Source organism: Aquila chrysaetos, chromosome 16, assembly GCF_900496995.4.
Source record: "Aquila chrysaetos chrysaetos chromosome 16, bAquChr1.4, whole genome shotgun sequence".
NCBI lineage: Eukaryota > Metazoa > Chordata > Aves > Accipitriformes > Accipitridae > Aquila > Aquila chrysaetos.
In genome coordinates, this window is record NC_044019.1 from 13803307 (window position 1) to 13809365 (window position 6059).

A 6059-nucleotide genomic window follows, 5' to 3' on the forward strand; every position below is an offset into this window, starting at 1 on the left:
CCGGCACGTACGCGTGTATCTCTGTACGTGCATGTGCGCTCACAGCTGCACAATGGTGCTAACTGTTGCTTTCTATGCAGCTGACATTTTCTTGGAGTTTGTATTCCGTGCAAATTCTTGGCCTCTTAGTTGGGAGCTTGGATAAAATGCAGACGGGGGTTTTGGTTCGGGGTGGTTTCTGGGGCAGAGAGCTTGCCAGCACTGAATGATGGATCTACTGGAAACGGCTCGCTGAACTGGGGCAGTTGTCTCTCAGTCCAAGTTTTCTTATCTGGGATGCTCTTCCCAGAGGCTCGTGTTTCTCCAGTGATCTAAATCAGCCTAATCCCATCATGCAGGAAAGCCCTTACTGCTTTGCAGTCTGTGTTACATGTGTTGTTTGCTTTCCTATTAACTCTATACTATCTGGGCACTATGGCTGCCACTCGATGTTTAAATACTGTTTTTTCCACATTTACTGTAATGGTGATTTTTTTCATTGCCTTCTTTTTAGCAACTTTGGAAAGGAGGTTATTCTTGTAAAACAATCCTTTCCTTGCAGCTTATTTTCATAATTCTTATGAATATATTGGTTGCTTAAATAGTTTATCCTACTATCTATATATCCTTATGCAACAAGATATAGAGAAGTTTTTTGTCTATTTCCCATACACTTATCTTTTTTGATTTTTGACATGTTTAAGCAACAGGCACTTTCAAGATGCTTTAGCTAGCTAAACTATTGAATAATCTAAACAGCTAAATTAAATATAAGTATTTTCTTTTTTTCCATTCTTAATCTTTATTCTCTGGTTAAGAGAACCCTTTGCAAATACAGCTACTCCACCAGCTGGTGTTATTCAGTATCATTATCCTCACTTTCTGGCAGACCTACTTTTTGTTCATGAGGGTTTTTTTCATGAAGATGTTAGTATTTTTGTAGGTGTCCTGATTTGATAGGTGGTCCACAGGGCCCAGTTCTTCACCCTTGTAATACAGTTCACCCATTGACTTCAGGGTACACTGAAAGCTCACAGGCAGTCACAGAGTGCTACACAGCTAACTGCTTGGTAGGGCACAACTGTATTTGTTTGCACTTATCTCTGGACCATAAAAGTTCATAGCCTTTGTTTAAAGCATGAAGCTGAAAAGTGTCCTAAAAAATCCAACAGTTACTTGAAATCACTTTTAAAGACAAGGGAAGTTTGTTTCTTGGCATCTTAATTTGTTTCTGTCCCCACTGTACAGCAATGTAAAAGTGATATTTTGTGATTGCTCTGCATTTGAAATATATGCATTTTAGATGACTGATAATTTTAGATCACGTACAGAGGAATTCACATTCCCTGAGTTTAGTTTGTCTCATCTGCATTACTGTGTTAGGAAGCTGTACCCCTTCCATGACCAGCTGAGCCATTAAACAATGAGCTGCTCAAGTTAAACCTCTCCCTCCATTAAGTACCTAGAAAAGAAATTAGTATCAGTGAGATTACTTTGCCCAGAATAAATCGTGTCAAACAAGCTCACTTCCAGCTCTTATTAGGTAACTGCTCCTGTGTGTAGCAGAAAAGCTACAGATGCCAGATATCTTGGTTTTAGAAAGACTTCTAACACTGTCTCACAGGACCATCCATCTCACAAGCAAGTCCAGAAAAACACGAATGGATGAATAAACAGCTGGGTGTAAATTGGACCCACAGAATATTTAGCAAGAGTATGTTGTTAACTTGGCTCGACGCATTAAGCAGAACACTGCAGGAGTATCTCCATAACACGAATTTGATATTTTCATTAAATAATTTGGATGGCAGAACAGACAACTTGCTTACCAAACACACTGGCTGGGAGGGGCAGGAATTGTTGGAGGATAGGGCTAGGATCTCAATGAACTTGGCAAATTACAGCTGGGGGAAAGAAAGTGATTCAAAGGACATGCTTTCACTCTCTGCAGAATTATCAACATCACAAATGCAGCTTGCGGAATTACTGATCTGACAGCATCACTGTATAAACAGACTTGGTGGTTAGCAGGGATCACAAACCAAAGGGGAGTCAGCCACACCACTACAAAAAAGGCAAGTATCACTGGGGGCTATAGAAAAAGGAATATCGTTTGCCAGGCAAATGAAGCTATTCTTCTATTATGCTTGGGGCTAGCAAACCTTCAGTTGGAGTATTGTATTCTGCTTTGGCTGGAATAGAGAATTAGAGGTTTTATGAGGAAACATTGGAGGAATTGGATTGGTTTGTTCTAGAGAAAGGGGACACCCAGTAGGGGGGCCTTAAATATGTGCACTGTATTTCTAAGGGAGAGGGCAATAAACTCATCTCATCTGCTGGAAAGTCTCGGTGGGCAACAGAGATCTGGGTTAGATGTTACAAACAGCTTTCTCATGGTGCAGATAAAAAAGAGCAAGAGAGATTACTATGGGGTACGACAGCCTTGGGTTTTGAGTTTTCAGGTGCAGAGCGGACAACTATCTGTCAGAAATCACCTAAATATAATTGATCCTGCTTTTTGGGTGGGAGGAAGGAGACAATTCCCATCCCTGTTTTTCTGATATTCCAGTTTGGAGCCAAAGGTCATAATTTAGACATCCAAGTTAGATGTCTAAATTATACATTGTCAATACCAGCTAATTATCATCCTGAGACTCTTGCTTTCCATTTCAATTTAATATATCATTAGGAAAAAAATCCTAATGGTTAATAATTCAAATCAGAAGCAGTTATAAAGTAGGCTGGCACCACACTATGCAAACTTGATTTGTTCAAACCTGTGTTTTCCAAGTCCTAGGCTTCTTTTGAGCACATACTGCCAGCTCTGCTAATGTCTAAATGGCTGATGATCTCGAGACCCATCTGTTGGACATTAGGATGATTCAGTTCATTTAGTAAAGGCCATATTGGAACATCCATTTAATTTACTGCAGAAAGGATGCTGGATGAAAAGGGGAAAGGAAAACTCACAAAAATATTACTCATTCAGAAAATGCTAAAACTCAGGCTCTGAACAGCCTTTGATATTTGACCTCTGCAGATGGCCTGTAATTAAGACTCTAATCCTTTAAACACTTAAACACACTTCACTTAAAGTTAATAGGATTAGTCACATGCTCGAAGTGTGCGTGGCTGGGGCGAGAAACTGTTCTTGAGTACAGCTGATTAAAAACTTGCAACGAAGACACTTTGTGGTGGAATACTGTGTTATGTTTTCTAAGTCTTCTAAACAGTTCTAGTCCAAAGTAATTTCCTAATATGAAGATATTTAATAAAAATAAAACTTAACCAAGTTCTTGCTTAAAAAGGTATACACAAAAAGAATACATCTATCTGAGCTTTTTCAGAGGCAGAAATTACAGGTTCTTGGGAGATCTGAGAGGAGTTATTCTGGTTTTCTGGAAGATGTAGGTTTAAATTCACTGACTTTACAATTCTTTCAAAGCAAGTTTGAGATTCAACATGCACAGAATCAGACAGATCAAAGGGTTTCAAAATGAGGAGGAAACATTTTCTATCTTGGTTTTTATTTAACAGAAATACCAATTTGGCTTAAAAGCACAAAAGTTGTTTCTCCTTTTGTTGCTGACAGACTAACTGTACTTGGGAATCCTGGCAGGCCTAGTCTGGATCAATTTGTCACATTGTAAATGTATGCAAAGATTATAAAGATTGAACACGAAGTGATTTAAGATACAGGGAGGACAGAGCTGTAGGCATACATGGCACGGAGGCTCCCATTTGTTGTTGCACATCTGCCAGAAAAACAGACTGCACCACATCAAGGCATTGCACTGACGTGTAACATATGCTAGATCTGGGTTTAAGTGCCACGGGTGCAATCTGGGAATCCTGACACAGCTCAGCGTCGCTTGCTACTGCCCTATAAAATGCCTGCAGCATACACTTACACAGTGCTACTATTTCTCCCATTGGCCCTGACACAGCTGTAAATCCCCTGTGCTGGAGGACATGTGATATCACAGTATTGTCATATACAGGAAAAGGTAACGACTGTGGTTAAAGGTTTCCAAAAAGTGGCATGCAACAAACAACTGCAATGCCATCCCCTGGCCTGGTCGTAACTCCTCTTTTAGATGCAGGGAGAGATTTTCTCCACTCATCTTCAGGATTGCAGTCAGCAGAATGAAGACTGCATTTAGCCAAGTATTCCTGCCAACTCTTAACACGGACCAAAGTAAGCAAACATAAAAGCCAAAGAGCAACAATCATCGCTCTGTCAATACTGTTTTGTTATACAGGAATCTGAGTCATACTAAAAGGCCTCTCAAGGAAGGGTGCAGTGGAGATAGATACAAGAAATTCAAGATGGAGCAGGGAAATTCTGATTAAAGAAGCACCACAGCAGCGATGGGGTGGCAGATAAGACTACCAGAAAATGGCATCATATCCTTCTTGGCAGTACCACAGCGGATAAGAGAATGCCAAAAATGAGAGAAAAATCAGCGAACCACTCACTGCCTGTGAAGAGAGACTGACTAAAAGATCTTAAAATTAAAAAATACTTAAAAATTTAAAGAAAGTAATAATATAAAGAGGGCAGAAACCAGAAGAGGTGATCTAGGTCTGAATCAGAAGTAAAAAGTCAGTGCAGTGCCTTATGGAGATGAGAATTAAAAGGGGAAGAGAGAAAGATTAAGTTCTTACAGGACAAGGGGTTAAATCAGGACTGTGGCCCAAGAGAAAGCAGTGGGAGATCAGAAGGAGTGTCTACCCTGCACAGAGAGATGCCACGCAGAGATACCAGAGCAAGCATTACAGAAACAACTGCAGATCTCCTGTAGTTCAAGAACTACAAAAGCCATGCCAGTTAACTGATGCAGCGCCTCACTCCAATAAATTGTCCTGTCCCTCCCCTCAGTTAGGGCCACGCTGGGTGTCTTTACACCAGGCTGCAACATGGCTTATAGCTACACTCAGAAAGGAACTTCAGATATGGAAAAAATAAAGTGAGGGCAGCAAAGGGGCAAAGGGAGACTGGAAAAGGCAGGAACCTGGAGGAACTGAAAGTGAAGAGTGGTCAAGTAATAGCAATGTCAAAGAAGAATTTATGTTAAATAAGGATAACATAAAGAGAAAAAAAGCTTCCTTTCAGTGCCCGGGTTTCTATGAGAAGCAGTGGGGAATAGAGGAATTTTTGGCAGATGGATCTCAGATAACAGCAAAAGAGCCGACAACCGATGCAAGGGAAACGTCTTGAGTCAGCTGGTTCCTTGCACAATTTTCTGGGTTGTCAGAGGCTTGGAAATATATCTGAACACACACAAACAGCATTTTGTTCGGCCACTCCGAAGGTCGGCGTTGCTCCTGGGAGCCCTGTTTACCAGGTGGTGGTCACGCTGCCAGGAGCGTACTGCTGCTGTAACTGTGACCTCCCTAGAAGCCAAGCACCGTTTTCCAAGCCTCGATACGCCAAGAAAGATGGCTGGGGAAACTTTAACACGTATTCCTCCTTTGTTACAGGATTTCTGCGCGGCCGCCCGTCGCCTCAGCGGCCGAGCCGGCAGCTGGCGCTGACCTCGCAGGGCTGGCCGGCAAGGCGAGAGGGACGGGGGCGGGTGTCAGGGAGCGCCCCGGAGCGACTGCCTCTTCCCCTTCGAAACCCCACAAACCCCACCGCCACCCAAACACCGAGGGCTGCCCTTTAAAAACAAATAAAGCAGATAAATAAAGTTAAGCAGCGGCAGCGCGCGCTGATGCGCCTCAGCGCCAAGGCCGCGGGGCTGACCGGGCGTTCCTCCGGGCGAAACCCAGGCGCGCGAGGGCCCGAGGGGACAAAACGAGGCATCAGCGGCGCCAGCTGCTCGCGGAGGGCCGCGGGCAGGGCGGGGGCGGTCCCGCCGGCCCTTATTAGGCCGCCCCGGCCGCAGCCCCGCGCCCCGCCATTCCCCCGGGGCTCCCGCCGAGGCGCCGGCGCCAGGGGCTGCCCCCGCCGCCCCTCCCCCCGCCCTCCCCAACGGACGCGTTTCCTGAGGCGAGGGGGCTCGTCACAAGGGAAGTGACGCGCGGCGGTGTGACGCCGGCGCGAGGCGAGGTGATATAAAGGGTACGCGGCGGCG